A 27,982-nucleotide genomic window follows, 5' to 3' on the forward strand; every position below is an offset into this window, starting at 1 on the left:
CAAGGGAGGAACATGACAGCATCCAGGCAGGCATGGCACAGGAGGAGCAGAGAGTTCTATGTCTTCATCTGAAGGTTCCTAGCAGAATACTGGCTTCCGCGCAGCCAAGATGAGGGTCTTAAAGCTCTTGCCCATGGTGCTACGCATACTCCAAAGAGGCCACACCTACTTGAACAGGGCCACACCTTCTAATAGTGCCACTCCCTGGCCAGAGCATATACAAATTGTCACAGTCAGGTGAGTCCTGTTACTGAGGGAGTTCACTTTGTGGCCATGTGTATCAGGGATCAAAATGGAAGGAGACAAACAGCATTAGAGTTGATGAAACAAGGGAACAGCTGATGTCCTCAGGATTGCCATGATGAGGAACAGTGTGTGTGTGTGTGTGTGTGTGTGTGTGTGTGTGTGTGTGTATGTATGTATGTATGTGTGTGTGTGTGTATGTGTGTTTGTGTGTGTGTATGTGTGTGTATGTGTATTTGTGTGTATGTGTGTTTGTGTGTGTGTATGTGTGTTTGTGTGTATGTGTGTTTGTGTGTATGTGTGTGTATGTGTTTGTGTGTGTGTGTGTATGTGTGTTTGTGTGTGTGTATGTGTGTTTGTGTGTATGTGTGTGTATGTGTGTTTGTGTGTGTGTGTGTATGTGTGTTTGTGTGTGTGTATGTGTGTTTGTGTGTGTGTGTGTGTATGTGTGTTTGTGTGTGTGTGTGTATGTGTGTTTGTGTGTGTGTGTATTACAAAGGATTAACCCTAGGACCTCCTGCATGCTTAGGTAGGTGCTTTGTACTAAGCTATGACCCCCAGGCCTAAGCTGCAAAATTAAAATGCTCCCATACTGGAAATCTTATAATTTTTCTCGATATATCTTAATGCCAGTGAGTAGCCCTCACTCTCTGATGTGTTCTGATAGTTGGAAAATCCTTGGCTCTGAAGTATATTTTCAAGAATTTATTTTATCATTTCAAGTGAAATGTTATTCTTATTTTCTTATTCACTGAGGGCAAAGACCTATAAATTCAAAATCACTGGATGTGTTTAAAAATGCAATTGACTCTTTCCCTTAGAAAGGGAATCCAGTTGGCCACTGGCAAGTGAGCTCACTTGTTAAAATTTATTTGTAACTCACAAATTACAGGAGCTTTTGAGGTCAATTCATGAAGAAGGGTACAAGAAAAACATCATGCTACTTGATGCTCCATTTCGTGTCTATTTTGGCATTTTAAAGAGTGTTGCTACTTGACACGGCTTCTAAGTGCAATGCTAAAATGCCCTGGTGTGTCTGTGCTCATGGAGGCTGTGACGTATCTTATAGGGAGAAAAATACAAGTGTTAGATAAACTGTTCTCATGTATGAGTTACAGTCAGGGTACTATTGGCTGTTGGGTTCCATGTTAATGAATATGTCAAATAGCGAGTCTTCCAAGAGAAACCTTCATAAAACAAAGCCGTGTGTTTGTTGCTGAGAACTATCTGCTCAGAGGCTTTCAGGAAAGATTAGGGCTCTGTGTCCTTGAAGAGCTGTCGGTTCTCCAGGATTTACCAATTCTGTTTCTGCAGCAAGCATGCAGGATGTAACCATCGCACATCGTGGGGACTGAGTGCACTTGTTACTGTTGGCGCAAGGCAGTGGTGTTGGGACTGGGAACCACACTGGGACTTACTCAACTTTTATTTTCAGGTCATTTTAGACTTACAGACAAGGGGTGAATCTACTACACTATTCCTCATGATGCTTACTTACCTTTCCTTAGCTTTGATGCTGTCATAACCACAATACAATACAAAGCCAGCAAATCAACATTGTTGTAATAATGCCACTAACGCATCTGTATTTGTCCTTAGATTTGTCACCTTTTAAACTCAAGGGCTCCCTCATTGCATGTAGGGACATGTTTTCTCAGATTGGGAAGGTTCTTAATTCTTTCTTAGTCCTATTTCTGGTCACATCTTTTGTAGAAATTCCCTCAATTTGAGTTTATGTGGCAACTCCTCACATTTAGGTGAAAGTTATTCATCTGCATCCAGAATACCATGGAAATGAAGCTTTGCTCCAGAATCGGCCAATCAGCGTGTTTTCAAACACGTGCTGAATGTGTCAATCTCTTTTAAGTTGTGTAGGGATAATGTTTCTATGCACTGTGTGAAGATGTGTCTCTGTCCTTCCTTGTCTGCTTGGTTAAAATAAAAATTCTCTGGGCCTATAGCAAAAGGTATAATAGAAAGTGGGACATCTGGAAGGGAGAGAAACTCTGGGAAAGATTTGACAACCGAGGTGTGGATTAGATATATGAAACTGAGGAGAGGTAACCAGCTATGTGGCAGAACTTAAATCAGTATAAATGGGTTAATATAAGTTAAGATCTAGTTGGGGAACAAGCCTAGCTTAAGGCCTAGGCATTTATTTATAAATAAATAAGCCTCCATATCATTATTAGGGAACTGGGGCAGACTTGGCAAAGGCAGATGGTTACAAAATTGATATTTTTTTTTCACTAAAAGTTTACTGGTTTTTTCTTTTTGTAGTTAATAAGTTGAAGGTAACTCTCCATCCCCCCTCGTGTGTGTGTGTGTGTGCGTGTGTGCATATGTGTGTGCATGTGTGCACACGCATGCAGAAGCATACATATATGTATACATATGTATGGAGACTGAAGGTTAAAGTCAGGTTTCTTCCCCAACTGCTCTCATTGTATCTTTTGAGACGAGCTCTCTCACTGAATCCAGGACTCACCAATTGGCTAAATTGGCTGGCCAGTGACCTTTATGGATTCACTTGTTATGCCCTGATTCAGTTGCTAGGGTTACCAAAACACATGCAGCCATGCCATGTTTTTACCTGGATGCTAGGAATCTGCAGTTGGGTCCTTGTGCTTATAGAATTGTCACTTTTCAAACTGAGTCATCTCCCCAGCACAAAGGTGATTTTGAATGCTAAAATGTATTAACACATTAACATCCTATTTGAGACTGGATTTAATGATGCCATTGACATAATTTTAACAGGGCAATCTATTCTTTTGTTCATTCAGAATTTACAGTCTAATTAGGGAGCTTAGAGGGAGCTCATATTAAGCATCATTGTACAAGAGAAAATTGTACCATATCAAGTCATGTGCCACAGAGCATAAGCTATTGAAAAGTCAGAAATGGGCTTGAGAAATTTGCTCTGGATTTTCTAGAAGAGATGGGGTCTTTCTAGATAGGACTTCATAATTTTGTTACTGCTCTGCAATATATGGTATGCCTCAATCCCTAAAGGAACTGTGTTAGAAGCCTGCATATATAAATGCAACACTAAGTCTCTCTACTCTTAGAGAATGTATAGTCTATAAAGACACTGCCAATGGACCAAACACAATCAGCATCTACACAGACAGCAGAGACTTCCTGGTATCCACTTCAAGATTGATATAAAAGTCTCCTGTAATAATGTCACTCAATTGATATTCAGACATATCTAGAAACAGGAGGTTCATTTCTCAAGTCATCTGATTCCACTGTCTCAACTCTTACCAAAGAGTAAGTACTTGTTTCCTAATGGCTTACCTCTTCCACAAACTTCCACCAAAGAGTCTTGTTCTTGTCCTCAGTAGAGAGAATAAAGGTCATCCTTCTTCATGGCTGTCCTTAAATATACATTGTTTCCAGACAAGGTAATACATAACCATCCTCCCAGCACTCAGGAGGCTTAGGCAGGGACCATATTGAGTTCAGCATCAACTTGGGCTACATAGCAAGGTATTCAGGCCACTTGGGCTAAATAGTGAGATATTCTAAAAAAAAGAAAAAAAAATCAGACAAACAGAAAATCCCAAACCAGACATTATTTTCTTAATGTCTACCTTTTAAAGATAAACATAAGTAAGACTATGAGCTGCATGTGATTTCTGGACCAATCATTGTTCTTCATGATTCGTTTTGCTCTTGATATGGCAACAAGAACTGAAAATATTCTCGGGCCGTCAGAGCAGTGAACAGCCTGTAACCAGCTCATCCTTTGTCCCAGACAGTGCGATGCCACTAATGTAACTTAAGTACGCTTCTGCTGGCTCGGGAGAAAACTGCTGGCAGTTAGTATTTTCCTTATAAATAATGTATGACCTCCCCCTTCATCCTGACCTCCTACCCTGGAATGTTTATAGTTATAGTGTAATAATTATGCAGGGCCTCCCTCATCTTATCCTTAGAGCGGTGAACCTCACATTCAGAACTTATTGATATCTGTCACTTTCTAGGCTCTGCAGTTTGACCTCTTTTGGAGTTCTCCATGAGCTTTGATCTTGACATCTACATTTCCCCCTTACTCTTAATATCTGCAGACAAGGTTGGGATCTATTTTCACTCTAGATTCTAATAAAATAAACAAGACAAGGGGGCCGAGGACAGAGCCCTTGGGCAAGCCTTGTAGGTCACTCATTTTATGGTGTGAAATGCACCTTTCTGACTTTCAGGGAGTCTTGATGCCTTTCTCTGGAGAGCAAATGGGGGCAGGAAGGCAATGCACACTCACAAGCAGTGACAAGCCTTACCTCGGGAAAGCCCACACAGGCATGTTAGTCACGAGCTCTGGGTCAGGGTGGACTTCAGCAAAGTTGGTCCCCATTATGTCATATCCAGAAAGAGCCATTTACTGTGACAATAATCTATAGTGTTTTACCAGCTGTTGTGGTTTCCTCAAACCCATAGTCTCATAGATACAAAACAGCACCAGATAAATTGTCACCAAAGATTTGGGACTCAGACATGACAAACCAAAGGCAGAACTTAAAGATCTTTTGTTGCTAAAATTTTAGGTGGACTGGTAGGTGATGTAACTAGAGGGATAGAGGCAGCCTACTGGAACAAGCCAAAAAATGAAGCCAAAGTGCTTGAGGGGAGTTGGCAGACCTTGGTCAATGAAAAGAGGAAGAAATGGATGAAGATCAATGGTGCACCAGAAAGACTTTGTAACTAAGAGTGGGTTTGGGGAGGGAGGAGAAGTGAAATTAAGGTTCTACTTTTCCCATCTGGAAGACAGAGGCACAGGGAGTGGGGGTGAGGCTAGTGTTGTTCTCCTGCTTGCTTGATGGCAATGAGAGACAGGAGTCATGGGAAGATGTGAGCCTACAACTGGAGAGTCCTCATTCTGCAAAGAAAGCTTCTCTGTGTAGTAAAAGTCAAAGAGAAATTTGGTACTCGCTACCTCCACACGGAGTTTGGCATAGCAGAACTGTAAGGTTCTAGCAGCTGCCAGCACCCCTGGATTTTCCAGTACAAAGGCGAATGATTGCAAGAGGGAATTCTTCCTGTTGAGCCTAGGACCGTTTCTTTGCAGATCCACTTCAGAAGTTGCAAATGCTAAATGTGGTTAGGAAAATCTTAGAAAGGGAAACTGACTAAGACAAAATATGTCCAAATCACAGGATGAGTCACTGGAGTTAAATTTTGGATATCTCACCAACAGTTTCCCTGCCAAAGCTTCCTACTTCTGAATAGGACAGCATTGCTGTTTTCCCTCAATGGATACTCAATTTGTAGATCTTCCACTCCACATAGAAACAAAGAAGTACAAGGTGAGCATGAAAGGATATTAACATAAGTCCCCATTGAGCAGCATGTGGGGAAGACCCTGTTATCAAGGCTTGGACAATCCTCCTCTTACCTTGCCTTCATTAAGCCATCTGCTTGTGCTTATGTAGAGTGCACACACATGGCAAATGTAACATGGAGTATCATCTTTGGGCATGCAAACCCTACCTGAAAGAGAAAAACCTGAGTATAACGTTTGGATGAATGCTTAAGTGGTGCCTCTTCCATTACATTAGCAAATGCATCAGCCATCAAGGTACACAATCACCCTATGAACAAACTTCTTGTTTTATAAAAACAAAAGCTTCCAGGCATCACAACTTCTACCTTTCAATCTGTTTACAACAACAACAACAACAACAACAACTTGTTTATGTGTTTAGTGTATACGTATTGCAGGCAAGCCTGTGCCACAACTTTTCAGAGTTAGTCCTGGCCTGACCCTTTATTGAGAGTCTTTCTTACTTCAACTGCTGTATGCTCCAGGCTAGCAGGCTTGCAACCATCCAGAAAATTTTTCTCTATGTGCCTCCCATCTTGCCATGGGAATGCTGAGTTTACAGATGTGTGCCACCTCACCTTGCTCTTTATTAATATGTGTTCTAAGGACTGAACTCAGTTTGTTAGGTTTATAGAGCTAGAACTTTAACCCATGGAACAATTTATTTGATTCCTTACACTTTCTTTCTGATATTTTTCTTTTGAGACAGACTCTCACCATGTAGCACTGGCTGGCCTGAAACTCATTATATAGACCAGGCTGGTCTTAAACTCACAGAGACCCACATTCCTCTGCTTTCCAAATACTAGGATTAAAGGTATGTGCCACTGGGCTCAGATCCTCTCTCTTTAAATAATTTTCAGTATGTTACCTCCTTGATGGCTGTGGAACATCCTTGTTAATGGTGCTCTTCTGAATGGAGATAAGGGATATCCTTCAAAAGGGGTTAAGGGTTACCCTTGTGAATGATGCTACTACAGCTTGCCAGTGTGAATGGTCCTAAGTATTATTCTTTCAAATGATGCTGATGAATCTTGTGCTCATGGATGTCTTTCCCTACTTTTTGATGTTTCAGTCATTCTGGTCTTTATCTGTGATGGTTGCTCTTTTGAGTCCTTTTATGCATTTCCATATTACTTATAGACATTGTCCATATTCAGATATGGTTAAAAGTAACAAGAGTTATGATAAATTGTGAGTTGGGGTCAGTGGACAGTTCTGTGTGGCCTATGAAAAGAAGGCATCGCTACATTGATTGGACACTGAGCTCTTCTTGTCTGATTTGCTCACTTCTACATTCCAGGCTGGGCTCCAGGAAGTTGAGACTGATGAAATATTGACCTCTGGGCAAGAAAGGGTTTGTTACTTATTCACACTACAGAGTATTATGTTCTACGCGAGTCCCTAAGTTAGGGGTGGAAAGCAAAGTCCAGTGTCTTCTAAGGAGAGAAATAATAGTTATTTGCATAATCAGTCTGACTTTTTAACCTAACTGTAAATATAAAGATACCCATTGTGATGGTTTGTATATCCTTGGACAGGGAGTGGCACCATTTGAAGGTGTGGCCTTGTTGGAATAGGTGTGACCTGGTTAGAATGGGTGTGTCACAGTGGGTGTGGGCGTAAGATCCTCACCCTAGTTGCCTGGAAGTCAGTCTTCCACTAGCAGCCTTTGGATGAAGACATAGAACTCTCAGCTCCTCCTTCGCCATGCCTGCCTGGATACTGCCGTGCTCCCACCTTGATGATAATGGACTGAACCTCTGAACTTGTAAGCCAGCCCCAATTAAATGTTGTTTTTTAATAAGACTTGCCTTGGTCATGGTGTCTGTTCACAACAGTAAAACCCTAACTAAGACAGAAGTTGAATCCATTATCATCAAGGTGGGAGCATGGCAGTATCCAGGCAGGCATGGCGAAGGAGGAGCTCAGAGTTCTATGTCTTCATCCAAAGGCTGCTAGTGGAAAACTGACTTCCAGGCAACTAGGGTGAGGATCTTACGCCCACACCCACTGTGACATACCCATTCTAACCAGGTCACACCTATTCCAACAAGGCCACACCTTCAAATGGTGCCACTCCCTGGTCCAAGGATATACAAACCATCACACCCATTGTTTTTGAATGCTGTTATGGTTTAGACAGGAAGTATCTACCCAAAGGCTCACACGTTGAAGGTTTGGTCCCCACTTGTTGAGGGTTGGTTCCTGAATATACTAACTATATCAGTTATCATCTATATCATCAATCCTGTGATTGATGTAGCTGAATGGTCTGTGAGGAGGTATGGCCTTACTTGAGGAAGCAGATAACAAGAAGGACATTTCTGAAGCATATGCCTGCTCCTTGGGCCATGTGTCAGGTTTCCTCTGCTTCCTGGCTCTGATGAGGTGAACCACTTTGTTCTGCCATGGTGTGCTCTCTTAGAAACAATGGATGCCACTAACTATGGACTGAACCTTCTGACGCCACAATCCAAAGTCCTTCCTCTCTTAAATAGGTTTTCTTGGGTATTTTCATCACTATGATTAAGGAACTTACTCTCCTAGACAATGTCTCTGAAAAAAGTACATATGTGTACAGACAGCATTTTGCTCATGATTGGAAGCCCCCTCCCCCCACTTTTCTCTCCCCATCTCTCTTTTCTTTCCTTCCCCCATCCCTTTCCTCCTCCTTCTTTTGATTTTTTTTTTCTTTTTTGAGACAGGGTTTCTCTGTGTGGCCCTGGCTGTCCTAGAACTAGTTCTGTAGACCAGGATGGCCTTGAACTCACAGAGATCCAGCTTCCTCTGCCTCCAGAGTGCATCATCACCACCATGCTGGAAGGCATTTTCTTAAGTAGACCAAATCAGTGTCCACTCCACAACACTGACAACTTTCACATTCAAGGCTTTGGAAAATATCTGCTTTCAGTGAATTACAAAAAAAGTATTCAAGAGACCAGAGCACTAGAGGATGAGATACACAGGCATATGTGGGAGGTACAGAAATGGGGTTTGAAGATCAAGAAGAGCCGTGATTGGCTGTAAGTTTCCAGCCTTCTGTTTAGCCTCCTGATAGAAAGCTGTGAGTCCCTATGAGTATGCCTGCGGGCTGTACATATGTTAAGTATATAGAGTTTTCTGTCCAACATTTACTCTTACTAGCTTTCTCTAGGTATGTTCAAATGGAAATAGTTTGCTTCTGCAAAGCATGCATTATTTTAAAAGAAATACACTTCAAGATTTTAAATTTACAATAACCTGTAGATTGACTAATTTAAAATTATATGGAACTTATTCTATTAAAATCATCATTTAGGTTGAGATCAAGCTAGTGTCTATTTTATTGTTTTAATAGCTGGTATATCCTCTGTCTGGTGACAATATATTGAGTAAAATTTTCAAGCCAGGAGATGAAATAAGAACTTGTTCCTTCCACTCCACACATGAGCTGGAATTACAGTACCAGGAACCGTGTACTCCTCCTAAGAAACTGCTTAGGTTTCCTGTATTACTATCAGTAATGCTTAATGCCTAAGCATTTGAATAATGTCTGTATTTCCTTTTAATTGTCTTTAATATATCTGCACAGAGTACCAGCCAGCCCAGCATTCTTGTTTCCAATATGGTTACACTAGAACCTTAACAGAACCTTGGTCTCAATGCCAGCCTGGGATATAAGAAGCAATAGGCAAGAGCTGCCTGGAAGGAACACGATCAGAAGTCCAGTTTTGTGGCAGCAGTCTAAGACTAAAGCACAGAGTGATAACTTTCAAGAGAAAACCAAACCTATGCAAGTAGACAAGGTGCAAGGTTCTACAGGCAGGTGAGGATGGGCATTCTGGGGCAGGCAGCACTGGGTAGCAGTGCTGCTGGAAAGACTTTCCCCTGGTCAGCTTTCTGCTGTTTTCTGGCACCAATGACTATAAGCCTCAGAACCATCCAAATACACAGAAATCTAAAGATGGGTCATGCCACTCAGTGAGGCATGAACAAAGATAGAAGGATGGTTTCATCACTGGGACTATTGAAATGGCATGTAGACGATGGAGTAATGTTTCTAAAGGCATTGCCCAATTGCTTCCATAATGTTATGAAATGAGCTGCAGAGTTTGAGAAGCCCTTTCCTTATGTACTGAGAAGGTTTCCAGAAAGATGGGAGAATTCAAGTCTCAGGTTGCTGGAAACATCAGGAGAAGAGAACAAACCCTTTCTTGAAAAGTTTTCCTCAGGACAAATGGCTTCTAAGTTAGTTTTGCAAAGAATTGTATAAGAAATGAAGAACTCTTATAGGAATGCCATAGGCATTTGACAGAAGCACCGTGAACTTCATTTGGGAAAGAGTGGTTCTAACTGTCAAAGAAGTTAAAGTTCAAACTAGAAGAGGAGTGACCATCAACACCCCCTGGTAATGTTGAAATAAAATCTATCTCTGCTAATACCTCATTGATGGTGGTAAAGGGGAGCCATGTTTGTAGAGTTGCTACTTTGTTTGTTTGCCTCCCACATCTAGCTCCTCCAACCACTCCAGAAGTGAAAAACTGCTATCTATGTTTACTTAACAGATGAGGAAGGAAGGCCTGGGCTTGAGAAGGTAAGCATAGTGACATCACAGGCTCACCTCTAACATTACAGCAGCTTGTCCTCTCCTTTCAAAGCCACAGGACCACACCATTTCTTGAGAGGACTCAATTACATGTTAGAAAGACCTTGAACTGAGCATGCTCTAATAAAGAATTCATTACAGTAAAGTAGATATTTTTATCTTGTAAATAAACAATGTGATGTGGTACCACAACATGTCACATCACAAAAACATTTATGATAACCTTTAAACCAATAAATTTAATAGATTTGTCAAACAGTACAAAAAAATGTGTATTTTATTAACTCATGGAAGAGAGGTAAAATGGAAATTGGGATAGCATTCACTATGATAATTTACATTTCTTATCTTAATGAAGCTTCAAATAAGTAGCAAATAAAGGCCAGAAAGATAGCTCAGTGGAAGATTAAGGACTTGAATTTGATACTTAGGACCCACATGATGGAAGGAGAAAAACGACTCCATCTCAGCGCCACACTTGTACCATGGCGTGTGCACACCCCCACTCATGCACATATATAAATACATACACACACACACATTAGCAATAGATGATATTATGATATCCATTTCACAGGTCAAAAGTCAGAGATTCAGTCATAAGTAGTTTCCTCAGTTTTATAGTTACTAAATGTGGCAGGCTTAGGTTACAAACCCATATTCAAGTGTTTTTCAACATCCACTTCCTTTTTCATGTATACATTTACTTTTGCATTTGTTTATATGCCTGTGTATGTGTGGTCACTTACATGCCACATCACATATGCTGTGGTCAGAGACCAGCCAACAGGAGTCAGTTTTCTTCTTCCACCATGTGGGTCTTAGGGATCAAACTCAGTTGCTGGGCTTGGTGGCAACTTCCTTTCCCAGTTGAGCCATCTTGCCAGCCTAATCATCACTTACTTCTTTATTTCAATTCTATTTTATCCATTGAATTTTCTAGAACATACTTAGTGGGGTTTTCCAAGTTATCTTTAAGAGATTTGCTAGACTGAAATCTTCCCTCTTCCCACTAATTGAGTTTTGAAATCTCTGTGGGTTCAGGATTATCCCAAAGCATTCTCTGGGCAGTTTTTCCCTTAGCATAAAAGTAGCGTAGAAACAGATGCTGGTCTCCAGTCATGCTGTGTAACTCCATTCCCTACTTCACATCAGTTTTTTCTACAATCCTAGCCTTCATCCTCAGCTGTCAGATGCTGTGAGTAGCTTTGCTACCCGGCCTAAGCTCCAGGAATGGGTCGTGTTACCATTCCCCATCCAGCTTTCCTGAATCCATGGATAAAAGACAGACACACACAGTTGTTCAATTTCAACTTGCCTTTTAACACAATTGCTGGGTGCGACTTATCTCCCACCTGTAAAAGTGTGCCCTTATCAATATTCTTAGCTCCATACCTCTCTACCTGCCCTAAACTTTAGTTGCTCAGTTACATCTAGTCCCAGCTAAACATTCGGACTGCCCACCTGTAGAAGTGGCCAGTGTGGCCACTCCATTTGAGATCTCACATGGCTGGTTACCTTTCCTTCCTCAGAAGCATAGCAAACTCTCCAGTCCTCTCCTTGCTTCTGTCTCTTTGCCTCCAGGGACCCAGAAGTCCCACCCATTCCTTCTACCTAGCAATTGATCTATGGCTTCTTTACTGACAGATCAAGAACCAATTGGGGAACAGAACCTTACCATCAGAACCACTCCTACAGTCAGATGCTATCATCATTGTCATGGACAGTCTGAGGCATCACTGTAATCCTACTAAAATAACAAAAGGCAAACTCCAGGACATGGCCATGCTGACTGAAGCATCTGCATACCTTGGTGTGAAAGGAGTCATCTTAATTTTGTATATGTTACATATTGGTCCCGTTTGGAACGAAGGGTCAGTGGGCTTATTTATGTAAGATACAGTCCTTCTTTTTCTGGCTTGATGTGAGCCATGTGGAATGCTAGAGCCTATCAAACCTCTGTTTGATGCTTCTAAGAATCATCTTCATTCAGTCTCTTTTCTCTCTTGGCATGACAGTATTTTACATCCTCCAGGAGATTAGCAAGCTCTTCCTAGCTGCCAGTGTGACTGATGTGCTATCTTCCCGAGACACTGTAGACCAAGAACAGGAAGGAAATGGCAGAGTTATGTCTTTTAGTGATGCCAGACTCTCAATTAAAACTACGTGCTTCCAAAGCCTTTCAAGGTGAAGAATAAAAAGTAATTGTATTGTGTTTATTTGCTTACAATGTGTTTGGGAACCTGGTGCTTCACCAGTGGGTTGCTTAGAACACACTGTAGAAATGTTTAGAATTCAGTGGTCATTCCCTTGGCCTACTACAGGGAGGGTGGTGCTTAATACATATACATACATGTACATATATGTACATGTACATATAAAGCAAGAGATGGTTGGATCAAGGTTTTAATCTTTGTCTGGATATTGTAGTCTCCTTTGGAATAATCTCCTATATATATAATGACAAGCCAGACAGTTAACATTTATATGGTATTCAATTAAAACTAAGTTTAGGAAGAAAGAAAGTATATAACCTGGGCAGCAGAGCTGATGTCCTTGCCCTGGGTGTATCTATTATTTGCATATTAAAAGAAGTAGATGTCTTATTGTTAGTACTCAGTTGTACATTCAACATTGGCCATCGTAGTGACCTTGCTTAGTTACAAAGTCTCTTTTTCCTTTCTGTGAATTTCTTCAGCTTGTGTCTGAGTAGTGAGCGGTTCAGGCAAAGGCTTGGCTTGATTGGATTTGACTTGGGTTTTGCAGCACTGAGAGTCAATCTTGGGTCTTGCTCATGTGAGGCAAGGGCAGTAGCAGTGAGATGCCAGCCTATTTGCTTTTCGTTCTGAGACTGGGCCTCACTAAGTTGATGAGGCTGATCTTGAACTTGCAACCCTTCTGCTTCTGCCTTTCACGTAGCTGGCTCAGTCAGGCATTCCATTGTAAACGGTAGAATCCGTTTGACTAGGCATCTTTATTTGCTTATCATGACTTATTATAAATTACAGGAGAAAAAAAACTAAAACTAAAACAAAGGATCAAGAAAACTGTGGGTGCGTAAAGCCTTGAACTTGGTAGATTCAGAAACTTCAGGGGCTTTTCAGGAACTGTTATTACAGGGAGTAGAACTAAATGAAGGGTGTAAGGGGGAGTTTATAGAGGTTTTGCTTCGCCCTCTCAGTGTTCCCTTTTCTCTGCCTCTCTCTACTGCCTTGACCCTTCCCTGCCCACTCTCAGAACTGATCCCACAGGATGGCTCAGAAGCTGGAAGGACAGGGAGAGTGAGGCACTGGGCCATTCTTCCCCTGTTATCTAAAGAACTGGAGGCAGGAGGGTACGCCTGACAACCTCCTTTTTGTTATTTCTAAAATCAGAGGGCTCAGGGCTGGGGGTGGCTTGGTGGTAGTGTGCTTGTCTAGGTTCGGAGTTTGATCCTGGGCACTGACAAATGGCAACAATAGAAACCTGAATAAAATTGTATCCGAGAAACTTCGAAACGGCACCCTGGATCGTGAAGCCTCTGTACAGAGTTTTCTTTGTTTAAAGACAGCAAAATCCAGCCGCAATTAAACATTTAAAAAGGGAGCCCCTTAATCCACCCCAAGAATAGTAAAAAGAAAAACTTGACCAACAGAAACATATTCTGGTTCCCCACATTCTGGTGTTCTGGGTGTGTGCTCGGAAGTGTGAGAGAGAACGGTATTTATAAAAGTCATGGCATTTTTCAAAGATGGCGGTGAAGTCACAGAGGATGAAGAGCCCTGGAGGAGCGGAACTCAGTTAAGCAGTGTATGCAAAGCACAGGTTTCTGTGTCAAGAAAACCAGGGAACTCAGCACCTGCCCCTGGTTATTGAGACACCCATGGGGCTACCTGTTGTTTTGTTTCTTTTTCATTTTCTATCTTTCCTTCAAAAGAGAATATCAGAAAATCAACCCCATCCTCCAAACCAAAGGTTTTCATTTTTTGCTTGTTTCCTTATGGTCTAATGTTGAAGAGTTAAGACAACAACGTTTCAGGAGAGCAATGTGGAGAAGGGGAAGGAAGGGAGATCAATAAAGTTATTCTGTGCCTTTTCCCAGGAGAGAGCTGTGTTAATCGCGGCTGGCTGGCTACGCTATATATCAAGTCCAAGGAGAGAGCAGTGGTTGATCTCCAAACAGATTTCCTAGGTGGACTGGAAGGGGGGAGGGGGAGACGACGGCTGCATCTAGCATGTGCATAAATAATTACATAGTGCCATACATACACACATACACATGGTCGTAAGCACATACATGCACACAGATCATCTTGTAGTGATAGTGGACCCATGAATATGTATTTTAAAGTGTCCGTGGAAGTGATGCTAGTGATGCTGGAGGAGGGGGGGTGGGATGAATAAGAACAAAGCATCATGGGAAGTGTCTATGAAAATGCTATAACAAAACCTACCGCTTTGAATGTTGCCCTTAAAAAGGAATTCAAAATCAAAATCTCAACACATGATAAGTATATAAGCACACATGTGTACATTTAAAAATTAGATAAGGGCAATTTCTTTAGGTGATTTCTGTAGTGTTAGACAAAAACTCTGCAAATAAGATTTCATATCTTGACCTGGGATTATTTTGCATATCTGAGCTTCATAAAATTTATAGCTTGCTAAGAAGAAAATGGACAGACAGATGGGGTAGACAGAAAAGCTGAGATGAAGGGCAAATTCTCTGATGCATAGACAGACAAGAGTCTAGCCGTGGGAAAGTCTCTAGGAGGAAGGCTGTCTGAATTATGGACGTGGCTGCTTTCATAGAAGTTGATAGAACCAGCAGTTTTTGCCAGGATCATTTGAGCTGATCATGATGCTAAGCTTGGGCCAGGTCTGACCGATCACAGTGGGCAGTGGTGTGGTGCTCCCACGGAGCACTGTTCTTTCTGTCACTGACAAATGCAGACAGTGTACTTAACTGGGGTGAGGCTGGCACTCTGCAGGAGGTTGGACTTCCTCTTCAGAGCACGTTTTTTGATTAGTCAGCTATTCTGTCTAGCCTTCAACTTTATAAATGACAAATAATGCTGTCTTTCCTTGACATATTTTTTACAAATCTTATATCTATTTATCTGTGTATCTGTGTGTGTATGTATGTATGTATGTATGTATGTATGTATGTATGTATGTATGTATCTATCTATCTATCTATCTATCTATCTATCTATCTATCATCTTTCATTTCTACTCAAGTATCAGGAGATATTATAGACAGAAAGTTATGTTCCTTCTTCACTCCCCCATTGGCTGTGATGGACCCCTCCATGCTGAGATTCTGAACATTTTTCTCCTCTTGACTAGTATATCTATACTATAAATTGGTTTTAGTATGAGATAATATGCTTTATGTATTTATGATTATTTATTTTGCACGTGTGGTGTATATGCACATGTGTGTTCAGGTACATGTGCATCTCTGCGCACGTATGTGGAGATGGCTGAAGGACATTCAGTGCCTTCCTCTTTCTCTACATTATTTCCTCGAGACAGAGCCTCTTGGTGAACTTAAAGCTCTCCATTTCAAGTGGGTTGGGTGGCTAGAGAGTTCCTGAGAGCTGCCTGTCTTAGCCCCCTAGACTGCATAGCCCTGGGGTTACAGGCACACAGGCAGCCATTTCTAGCATTTACAGAAGTCCTGGAGATTTGAACTCAGGTTCTCATGCTTGTGTGGCAGGCACTCTTTCCCACTGAGCCATCTCCTCATTCCTCTAGTTATAAAATCCAAATTCCATCTGTATCATAGCTGTTCAGAAAATGTCTTTGTAAGAAGAGAACCCAGACACAGAGCTGGATGGTGCGGCCCAGTTCAGCCCTCTCATTTGTTGTTTAATGAAGGTTGCTCATGATCTTAGAGGTGAGATGTTTTATCCAAGGTCACCATGACAAACTGAGCAGAGAACTCAGATCTCTTAAGATTCAGTTCTTTATTTCTTCCATTGGGTCATGTGTCCTGGGACCACTCAAGACTGAAATAGAACCAGAAGTTTAAGCAAGCGGCTCAGACAAGGAAATGTCAGCCTTCAGTTTTCCCCAGGGCCAGACTCCAAGTTCATGCCTCTAACTCAGCACACCAGACTTTGGCATCTTCAAAGAAGAAGGAAGATTCGTGCTTACTGAAAGTCCCTTCCCTTTTTGGAGACCTAGCTCCCTATCTAGATCTAACTGAACCCCTACTTCTCCTTGTTTATGTTGGATACAGTCTCACTTCATCTTGTGGTTGTCAATTCATCTGTAAGTTGACTTCGTTGCAACATTTATTAAGAATTGACTGTGATCTATCTTGGTATCACATACCCTGCTTAAGATAAGCTTACAGTGTGGAGAAGACTCTGAGGAAGGAGAGATGAGACCACCAGAGGTGTGGGAAGACTCGGAAACTCTTATGACAATTCTATTTCCCTTTCTGTCTGACCTTAGTAGGATTGGGAATCGTATTTTATGCATGAGTGTCTTCTGGTATAGTCTCTACCCGTTCCTAAAAGAAGAGACCTGCTGTGTAGGATTCAGTGGGATATCTACCTGTTCCCAAAAGGAGAGACCTGCTGTGTAGGATTCAGTGGGATATCTACCTGTTCCCAAAAGAAGAGACCTGCTGTGTAGGATTCTGGCAGTTTTTCATTGAGGAGCCCATTCCCACATTTGGATATGTCTTTCTTTCTATGACTCAGAGAATCCCACACCATGCTTCCAATTGTCTCTTACTTTCTTCAGACTGCCTGCCTTTTTTCTTAATCTTCATGCCTAATTAAGCTCATGTTAAACATGTTCATTAGGTCAGGAGGATCTTGGAGGAGTTGGATAAGGGGATAGCATGTGATGAAAATACATTGTACGAAGAATTGTTTAAAAACCAATGAATACACAAAAGTTAATAAAAACTTTGTTTCTTTAAGACAATCTACAGGATTCTTCCCCTGCTTTCTGAACATGCCTCAAGAACTCTCCATGAGTCTGTTGAACAAAGCTCGTGTCCTGGAACTCTGATAATTTCTTACCACACTATACAAAGCAAGTTATATATATGCATTTAGATTTTGGGGGGAAATCTATCACTGGCCTGTTATATTTTTCCTTGTTTATTTTTTTCCAAATCCACACCAGAAGCATCCAATGTACTGTCAATATTTTGAAGAGACTCTGAATAACAGCAGATTTACTTATTTTATGTTTAACATTCTTGCCTCCTTTCTCACCCTCTTGCTCTTTGAAAAACTCCGAGATGTAGATTTGTGGTAATCAAGATCACCCGACTACCTGGAAAGGGAAGGAAAATGATCAGTTAGAGACTGCTTGCCTGGGGGGGACACGCTGGCACAAAATCCCAACACTTGGGAGGCTGAAGCACCAAGATTGCAAGTTCAAGGCTAGCTTGCTTATCCGAGCTGCACAGCAAGTTTTGTAAAGGTCGGACTATACTGAAAAAATAGGATCTTTAAACCAACCAACCAAACAAGCAAACCAACAGAGGCAAACAACGAAAGCAACAAAAACCAACCAGCCAACCAAACCCAGAAAACTAAAATCCAAACAACAGTGTAAGAGTGCTAATCTGTATTTAAGTAGTTGATTGATCTGTATTCCTTTCATACTTTATGACCATGGATTTTATCGATATCCCAGAAGAATGCAGAATTAAAAAAAAAAAACACTCAAAAAATTCTTATTAGAAGGCCAGTGCAGCGCTATACCTTAGTAGGACCAAATATCAACATGTCATGTCCTCTCCTGTACATATAAGAATCCCGCTGAGGTGCTGGGCAGCTGACTCAGTTAATACAGTGCTTGTCACACAAGCATGCAGTCATAAATTCAGATTCCCAGAGACCACATCAAGATGGGTGTGGCTGTGTACACCTGTAATCCCCGTGTCCTGGCAGTGATGATACAGAGATTAAATAACTGCTCAGGATTCACTGGCAAGGACGCCTAGCTGAAGGCTGGTGAGGTTCATATTCAGTAGGAGACTCTCTATTGAAGGAATAAATATAAAAACGATATGCAGGACACCTGATGTTCTCCCGTGCCCCTCCCCCACTTACACTACAGAGCTAAGCTTACAAAGCCACTCACCTAACTGAGCTATCCAGAATTGGCCTAGGTAATCTAAATCTCATGGTCCATCTTTAAAGACTTGAGAATGAAGAGGAGGAAGGGTTTCACCTTCCCCAGATTTCAGAGTGTGTGGTGTCATGGGCTACACATAATTTGACATGTGCTGTCCTGTAAGGAAGTCCAGAGTCCAACCTCCATGGAGGTCAAAGCAGTGGACCCCAGAAAACAAGCCTGGCTCCAGTGAGCCATACTCTTTGGTATTCACGTCCGTGGTGTTTGTAGCAGGGAGGACTCCTTGAGAAGTGTCAAATGTGCCAAATTTAAAATCTCCGAGGTGGCAGTTTCTGCCTTTAAAATATTCCTCAGCTTCTCCCCCCGAGTGCTTCCTGTTCATCTCTTGATGTTTGAATCTCTACAGAATTCTGATTCTGCCACAGCACCTTGAACCCTAGAATATACTCAAATTATGCTGCTGTATTCTTTTAATTTTTTTTTTAAATTCTGCATGCTCAGCACTTTGGAGACTCATCTATTTCACAAACGCTTCAGTAAATTTAATTGTGCTGCGTTGAAAGCCCTTCCTTGCCACACTGTCCTTTCATTAATAACAGAGGGAACCATGGGACATGATTATTATTAAAGACACCTTGGACTCATGCAAACCCACCCTTTGGGTGAACTTGGTGCAGTGTATACATCCTAGCTCACAAGAGCTGGGGTGAGACCTAGATTTGATGGCCAGTGCTCTTACAGCCCTATTGATCAAAGCACTTAGCCATTCACTGTCTGGGTTCTGTCGCTTCCTATCCTACTCTGCTGGAATGGAAATGGCTAAAAGAGAAGAGCATGAGACCTGCAAAGGCCAGAGAATATGAAATGTATGAACACGAGGAAATATGCGCACGTGCGTGCATGCGTGTGGACACGCGTGTTTGTGTGTGTGTTATGTGTATGTGTTCATGTGTATGTGCATGCATGTATCTGTGTTATGTGTATGTGTACATATGGGTGCATTTGCTCATACATGCGTAAGTGGAGACCAGAGGTAAGCTACAGTTGCAGTCACACATCACTAAGCCTTGATCTCTCCATCTTATGCAAATGTTGGGGATCCACACTCAGGTCCCGATTCTTGCCCAAGCCCTTTACTCTCTGACCCATCTCCCTAGCCCCTGTCTTGACTCTCAAATATGAACGACTGTGAAAGACAATATTGAGAATTTGACTGGAAACTGTGAAGACCAGCCATAGTCTAACCTCTCTTTCTTGGCAAGTCAGAGGTCTTCCTCTTTCCCTGCCTATGTTGAAAAGTGCTTACCGAGCCAGGGATCATGGATACCACAGTGGAGCCAGTTCCTGAGGAACATTAATTTGGTCAATCAGAGTCTCTAGAAACCACACCAGCTGACCTGAGATGTGAATGCTCCTGGCTTTTGTAGCCTTCTTTTTCATCTCTTTTCTTCCGAAGCCCCAGGGTATGTGTGGCAGTTTCAAAAGTATAGGAATGACTCCAGACCGAATTTTGGGCCTGTGTATTTATTTGATTATCCATTCGAGGAGCTTGACCCTGTAAACTCTATCTTCCAAAGCCCCAGGGGATGAATTTGCATCTCTTGGGTTGGCAGCTTGAACCCAATGATGAATGAATGGCAGGGACTCTAGGAGGAAATAGAACTTGGCTCCTAGATGGCACCCTTTGGCCAAGGATAATGAACTGGATGTCACAGAGTCTTCTTGGCATACAGGTAAATAGACATTCATCTTTGGGAGGACTCTTTTCTCTCTCATTATCCCAGAGATGGAGACATCTCTCCTCTTCCTTTCACCGGCTCTCAGGGCAATCAATCCATGGTCTGACTGCACATTACTTTCCAGAATCTTCAGGCTCCGTGTGGCCCCATTCGACAAGCAACACGCCTTCTGCATGGTTAGGCTCGAAGGCTGAAAAGGGCACCCACTGAGGCAGAAGGGGAAACAGAATCGTTTTCTAAATTCATAACAACAAATACTATTATTTGTATATATTGGGGGATTGTTGATTTTTCCTAATACCTGGTGTGTTGGTTTTTCAGTCTTTGTGTAAAAATACTAGAGAAAAAAAACATTTTAAAGGAGAAAAGATTGACTCCTGAGTCCAGAGGTTTTGGTCTATGGCCCTTTGTGGTGAGGTCCGGCTGAATGACTAGAAGGGTGTGGCAGAACAAAGATGCTCAGCTAAAACTGAGACCGACAGGAAGGGACTGGGGACATGGTATACTCTTAAACATGACCCCCCCCCCCGATTCCACACGTGGACACACACACACCGACTTACTTTCTCCAGCCTCTGGAATTCTCAATGAATTGATCCCTTGATGAGAAAAGCATGACCCAATTCCCAGGCAATAGCATCATTGGCTGGATCAAGTCTTCAATGTGCAAGCCTTTTAGGGGAATAGCCACTATTAAACCATAGTGTACTCCTTAACAAAAGAAAACCAAAGTTTCCTTTCGAAGAAAATCATCCATTTTTTTTTCATCCTGACACACCTAAACAGACACTTAAAAACTAGCACACCGTTTTGAGTGTGAAATGACAGTCCTTAGGAATGCTTGAGCCACATGCCACCTGTAGCACATGCCACTCCCTATTGGCTCAGTCTCATTGCCTAAAAAAAAAAAAGGCTGACCATGCAGTATATAATGTATTTCCATTCCCCATCTTCCTGGGTAGAGCAGGCAATTCCTGGGGGATTCCTGCAGGGAGAGTTTGTTCACTCTATGTTGAGCGCATTTGGAACAGAGTAACTGTGGCATCCTACCCAGCTCTCCCTTGAGGAATCTCACAAAAGATACAACTTTTCAAACTGTACTGTAGGCTGATAGCATGAAGTTTTCCCCAGTTGGCGAAGATGGCAACTTGTTTGTAGCCAATTCAGTGGCCTCAGAATACTCAGCCTGATAGAGGACAGAGTGAACCCCAGGATGGTCGTACACCCCATCAGCTCTATGCGAGGCAGACAAAGTAGGGTGAACAGAATAGATCCCATAGCACAGTTCAGCGACACCTGTCAATCAGGCTTTCCAGTCATGATTTCCAGCCCATCTCCTCCTCCTCTCTTGCTACCCATAGCGGTCAATATGCACTTGACTCCACACCTCAGAGAAAACTCCAGGAGGAGACACTGGCAAAGCACCAGGGAGGCCGGGAGGAACTATACCCAAGGAACCTCACAGTTTGCACCCTTCCCAGTAATCCAGTTATACCAACCCGACAACGTCTCCACTGCCCACATTTGTTTGTCTGCGAATCTGGCTTTCCTCTATCTCTGTGCTAGTAGATGGGTTCAAGTGAAAAAAAAATATGTGAAACCTTTTGTTTTGTTTTGTTTTAAGACCAGAATAGAAGTTAGCCTGCAAAGATAGCAATTATATGTACTTAAAATATTCTTCCCTTAAGCAAAATAAGGAATTGTCTAATCTTTCTTCAGAGTACACATTATGAAACCCTGGAGACGTTCAGGCCAGACAGCCATGAAACTCTTGGAGTTCCTTGCTCTCTTTCTCTGAAATGAGAGCATTGTGGCTAGATTGCCTACTGCAGACCTGGACCCCAGTATATACTCTTGTACAAACTCCTTTCTCCCTATATGCAGATCAGAATACTCCTATGCTACCATATCACCTGACACAATGTATCATTTGAAGAGACCTCCTGAGCCACAGTGCGGTGGCCTTACACAAGAAACCCTGTGACCTAGGAACTTACAGGAGGAATTATGAATGTGACTCTAGATTGACCATCAGCCAGACAATAGTCTTTTAAAAAATTAGGCTGACTCTCACAATTTTTTACACACTGGTTATGTACGGCACTGTGCTAACTTCTCAAAAGGTAATTTTAAAACACAATCGCATTCTTTCAAGAAGCTGTAATATGTGACAAGGTGGCTCAATGGTTATAGGTGTTTACTGGCAAGCCTGCTGATCATCCTTCAGTTCCTAGAACCCACACAGCCAAAGGAAACAACTGACCTTTCAAGATGTCCTCTGATATCAACTTATGTGTCATGGCGTATATCCCACTCCACAGTAAATAATGAATGTATAAAAAAAAAAAGCAAGCTTCAACATGAAAATATTAACATAAAAGTGTACTCAAACGCTTTGGTGCCTCCTGTTGTATGTAGATACCGTGCACTCTCCTGAGGGAACATAGGGAATTGTCTGAGCCTCTTCCTCCACAGATATAGATCACGGAGAAGCTGACAGCAAGACAGAGAGGCTATGCACCTCTGTCTCCCCCCCCCCCCCACTCCAAGGATGAGGCTGCCCGGCACAGTGCTAAGTACAAGACAACAAGGAATTGGATAAAATCGTCAAAATAAAACCACTCCTAGGATGGGGTAAAGTCTAAAATACACAGGAGAAACTAAGGGAGTCGTAGAAAGATTGACTACACTAACACAGGGGGGTGGGGAAGGTGGTAACAATGCAAAGACAAGACTAAATTTAGGCAGATTATAATCTGGTTCAAATCCTGGCACTGCCCCACACTATCTGGGCAGAGTTGTCTTTGCTGAACCCTATTCTCTGCACCTATAAAACATTCATGACATCTTTAAAGGCAAGGACTGGGATGCAGGCTTTCTGCATATGGAATGTAGAAGCCCCCCCCCCACCCCTACAGAGATCTATTAGAGGAAACCCAGAAAGAGAGGATCGGAGGAGTGCCCTGCAAGTGCTTAAGCAGGAAGCATGACCAGGAACCTTAAGGACAACAGGGCAGTTGCCAGGGTCAGATTATCTTGGAGATGTGTAGGGGTGTCATTGTCATGGACCTCATCCCTATGTCCAGACAGATGTAGAAAGAGGTGGTGAGTTAGAGGATTTTGCCCTCCTTTTCTGTTCCACTCCATCCCAGAGACTGTTGCGGTTCAGCTTCTAGCTGCAGAATCAAGTTGCCTGGCCCAACCTGTACACAGAAAGGCAAATATTTTATCAGAATCATTGAATCTAAGGGAACTATGGTAGAATAGTGTATATGCTCGATATAGACTCTGTCTCTGTCTCCCTCCCTCCCTCTCTCCCTCCCTACTCCCTTCTCTCTCTCTCTGTGTGTGTGTGTGTGTGTGTGTGTGCATGTGTGTTTGTGATCTGTATATTCTTGCCACAGTAACACCCTCCAGTTATTTGCCTGAAGTCCTTTCCTACTGCATTCATACAGTTAGGTAAATTTTCACTGTCTCTGTCCCTGTCTCTGTCTCCTCTCTCTTTCTCTGTATCTCTCCTCTCTGTGTGTCTGTCTCTGTCTGTCTGTCTCTTTCTCTCTCTCTCTCTCGCTCTCTGCATCTCCCTCTCTATCTTTCTGAATGTGTCTCTCTATGTGTCTCTGACCCTGCCACACACATACACCTGTTCTCTGCTGACTCCAGATCATTTTTAGTGAACATCTAGGAAATGCCTTAAATTGCTTTAGATTGTCTGAGATGATTTAGTACAGGTGGAAAGGCTAGAAAGAAAAGGCTTTGGCTTTCCTTCAGGTCCCTCCATTATATTAGGGAAAAGAAAAGAAAAGAAAAGGAGAGGAGAGGAGAGGAGAGGAGAGGAGAGGAGAGGAGAGGAGAGGAGAGGAGAGGAGAGGAGAGGAGAGGAGAGGAGAGGAGAGGAGAGGAGAGGAGAGAAGAGAAGAGAAGAGAAGAGAAGAGAAGAGAAGAGAAGAGAAGAGAAGAGAAGAGAAGAGAAGAGAAGAGAAGAGAAGAGAAGAGAAGAAAGAGAAGAGAAAGTTAGGCAAAAGTAAGAGAGGCCAAAGAAAGCAGATAGTCGTGTCTATAATGCAAGACAATGCAGAAGAGGAGAAGGTTTTGTTTGAAAGGATCACATTTGGGGGAAGTAGGAACCAGATGTGTTGAAGATTAAGATTAGGGGGAGGCAAAACAATTCATTGGGCCTTTGAAATCTTGCCAAGAACCAAGAACCAAGACTAGTGACAGAGGGGCGAGCCAGGTAGGGCAATTAAAATGGAAATCGCCTTCCCTGCAGCATAGTGTGGAGCAGGGATACAGAATCAGCTGCAGGGGGAGGTGGGGCCAAGTCTGGCACAGTCTGTGGGTTTGAAAGAAGCTGGGCGGGTTGGAGAATACCAGCTAGCCTTTGTAGTTCTGAGCTCAGAGAGGGGGTGACAAACACTAGGCTTCGGTTCACGAGACTGGCTTGGATGGCTTTTGGAGAAGTTTCCTCTCAGTTCTCAAACACTTCACAAATATTCACTCCAATGTTAGTCTCCAATCACAGCCTCAACGTGTGTCCTGGCCAGTGAAGGAGATTTCAACTGTTTCACTGTGGGCTGAAGGATGGGGGCCAACTCTCCCCAGTTCCCTAGAAGCATCCGCTGGACAGAATACAACGTCTTTGCAGATTTCTCTTCCACTTCCCTCTTGATTGCCCCTCCCATATCTCTAGGTTAATCCCCAGGACAACATTGCTTTGAAAGAAAAAATGTGTGAGCCATCTTGAAGATTTGGACTCCAGAGGCCTCTATGTGTCCTGCCTCTGCTAGACCCAGACAACAGACTCAAGGTGATAGATGTTCACAGAGAAAGTAGTAAGTTTTTGTTAAGTTTTCCTTGTTGCTATTTTTGCTCCAGGATCAGCTCCCTAAAGCATGCATGGACTCCTTCTGTCTCTGCCTCTCTCTGTCTCTGTCTGTCTGTCTGTCTGTCTCTCTTTGTGCCTCTTTCTCTGTCTCTGTCTGTCTTTCTCTCCCTTTTTTTCCTTCCTAGTAAAAATAAATAGTATCCTTCTCACCCTAGACATGATTTATAAAAGCAATAAACTGCTTCTTTTTCATGGTTCCAATCTTGGCTTGAAGATCTCTGTGGTTGGCCTGTATGTGCCTGTCCTTAACCCAGTATTTTAAAAAGCATCTGCATCAGCTTACACAATCTATACAGATGTTCTTCTCCACGACAAATACTATATAGGTGATGTGATCATGCTAAGCTTATCCTAAGACTTGCAAAGATGTCTTCTTTGAGGGGTTTCTGTACATTTGTGCTTTCTCAAAGGGCTAGGAGACTTTAGAAGGAGGGTGTGGTTCAGCTGATTCAGACTCATCCCTGACTCTTCCTGTTGCTCCTCGCTCTCTCCACCTCCTGCCCTAACTCCTCAGATATAACCTGAGCCAGCTGTCAATTCAATACCGTTGACTTCTCTTTTCCAGCCTGTTAGACTGTTAGGCAGTCCACCACTTTTCACCATCATGTTCATTATGTTTGTGGCTTCTGCATTACCATCAGACCAAGACATAGGCTGAACAATAGCATCTACTCCTTTCAACATCTCTCAGCCAGAAATAATGTAGCCAAAGCAACAATAGTGATACTAATACTGTATTTAGAAGCTCTCTAGCTCATTTAATCTTCCGAGAGTCTTACAGTTGTTAACTAATTAATCTTCAGCACACTCCATACATTAGAGGTAAATATTCTTAACCATGACAGAAGACATGTATGTATATGCTGAGGACAGTAAAACAGTTACTTATTTATCATGGTTCGCTTGATAGAGTAACTGGTATTTTTAAAACACCCATCATAGATACAATAATTAGAGATATGCTTTTGCTAACAAAGCCACTACCCACTTCTAGCGTACCCTTGGGTACTAAATAATTACCCACTTTGTGTGCTTATCTAGCTCACTAATTACCCACAGAAATTGGGGTCAGGTGTTAACTGCTTGAAATAAGTATCCTCTGAAGACATGGCTGAGTTGTATGGAGAAAATGATGTGTTCCTTAGCCCAACTTTCACAAGTCATATATTTGTGTATCTTTGTAAGCAAAGTGAACACAGACAAGGATGAACTAGCTTAGTGTGTGGAAGTTATGCTAGACTGTTACTGTCAATCAGAGGGGTTTGGAGAATGTCATTCTGTTTGTCTGTCCTCTCCAGTTGGGTACAGTGGCCTGCTCTCAGACCCTCATATATACTAGACAACCAAGGAGCCTCCTTAGGAATGAGTCATCTTGGCATTACAGGGAGGCACCCAATGAGTCAAATCTTTTTTTTGACAGCTCCACCCTTTTTGATTATTTTAGCATGTTTCTCTCTCCTTCCCCCCTCTCTCTTTTCTTTATCAGTCTAGTACAAACACCCAGTCGGCCAAATCTGAAAAGGATTCTGACCCAGTCACCAACTCCTGGCAAACACCTTCCTCCTACCTAGTCATGACAAAAAAAAAAAGTGTTAAAGATCCTCCAACATTCTGGAACTTCTTCTCTTTTGCCCATTTGTCCACTTCCTCCTCCTTCCCCTCCTCCTCTCCCTCCTCCTCTCCCTCCCTTCTCTTCCCCTCTCTTTCCCCTTCCTCTGCTGCTTCATCTCAGGAGCTCTTCCTTCCCTTTCCTTTGGCTTCCAGCCGTGCATCTGAAGTCTCACCGTCAGAGACAAAGCACCATGAACGTCTGTGATGAGCACAAAGAAACTACCTTTTAAAACACCCACTTACAGGGAACCTGCATCTTTGGCTGCCTTTCCCCCTTTCTTGCTATTTACAGAAGCCCGTATTCTATTTTAACACAGCACTGTCTGTTGTCTGCAGGATTCTAGCCTCATTGGGAAAACTGGGTTAAGACAGCAGTAATCCCTGTGTTTATAGATAAGTAGAGACCCTAATTTTGGGAGTGGTACCAACTGTGAGGGGACACTGTACAAAAGGCAAGCGTTTAAAACCTATGACAGCAAACCCTTCGTCTCTTGGGGGGTGGCTTCTGTTTTTTCTTGTGCCCCCCTCTTTCTCTCTGCTCTTTTTCATCATCCGAAGTATTGCTTATCATTATTGAGGGACATTAGGCTGATCAATAAAGTATGCCTATAGCTGATGAATTGGGGGGGGGGGATACAAATGCTTCAGGAATCAGGAAAATGCCTGCCGCGGAAGCCAAGGGTTTGGCTGAGCGGAGGAGACTGAGTGAGTGGCTTTCCAAATCCCAGGACCATAAGTGGCAAATTAGTGCACATTGCAACCGGAGGCAACCGGCAAAACTCGGCCATTCAAAGGCAAGAGTTTTAGCATCATGGTCATTGTGTGCCTGAAGAGCGTCTATGTATCTTAAATATAGACTTGAGTTGTTGCTCTTTTATGCTTTCACACACAAATTTCAAAGAAATGTTTGGGGTGTTGTTGACTATCTGCCCATTTAAAAAAAAAAAGAAGAACAGGAGAATTTCACAAGCAGCCTCACCTGTGCTCATCCGCACTCGTGTGTGGATGCCAAACAATTGGCCAAAGAACCACACTGCACCAGAGGTCTCACTTCTTCACATTCACCATCTTGAACGTGCTCCAACCCCCCACTTAGAAAATGGGCTACCTGAACTGTTGATCTAGCAAAAGAATATATATTCATGTACATATATAATATATAATGTATATATTACAATGTCTAGTTTCCCCTGACCTGATGGTGTATTTTTGATCTCATTAGTAGTCAGGGAGATGTCTCCGTGCATCCGGTGCTGCTAGTCCGGGAGGAGACATGCTACAACACAGAGAGAGCAAGCTCGAGAGAATTTTCGAAGAGGCTTGTCTTCAAGATATGGAAGGAAGTGAGAGATGACAGCCTGCAAGCTTTGTATGCCAGTGCCTGGCAGGGCAGGGGGGGGGGGAGATGCGAGGGAAGCCAAGTGGATTCTCAGAAAAAGGGGGGAAGCCATCAAAGAGCTAAAGGTGATTAGAGGGGGATATCGATTCCTTACTCTGCC

At 42.6% G+C, this 27,982-nt stretch overlaps 2 long non-coding RNA genes and 1 pseudogene across 4 annotated transcripts in view; 2 read left to right on the forward strand and 1 right to left on the reverse strand.

The window, feature by feature from the left end:
• The window catches only part of Mir100hg (Mir100 Mirlet7a-2 Mir125b-1 cluster host gene), a 238,660-nt gene that overhangs the window by 175,205 nt on the left and 35,473 nt on the right, over positions 1-27,982 (forward strand). The gene's annotated exons all lie outside the window — the stretch shown is intronic.
• Gm51735 lies at positions 8,857-9,036 on the forward strand (annotated as a pseudogene).
• Positions 19,230-27,916, reverse strand: Gm51670. The gene is made up of 2 exons (XR_003948129.1): positions 27,463-27,916; positions 19,230-23,190 (listed from the first exon to the last, which is right to left on the reverse strand). It is a non-coding gene; the product is annotated as a predicted gene, 51670 (long non-coding RNA).

This window comes from Mus musculus, chromosome 9, assembly GCF_000001635.26.
Source record: "Mus musculus strain C57BL/6J chromosome 9, GRCm38.p6 C57BL/6J".
Lineage (NCBI taxonomy): Eukaryota > Metazoa > Chordata > Mammalia > Rodentia > Muridae > Mus > Mus musculus.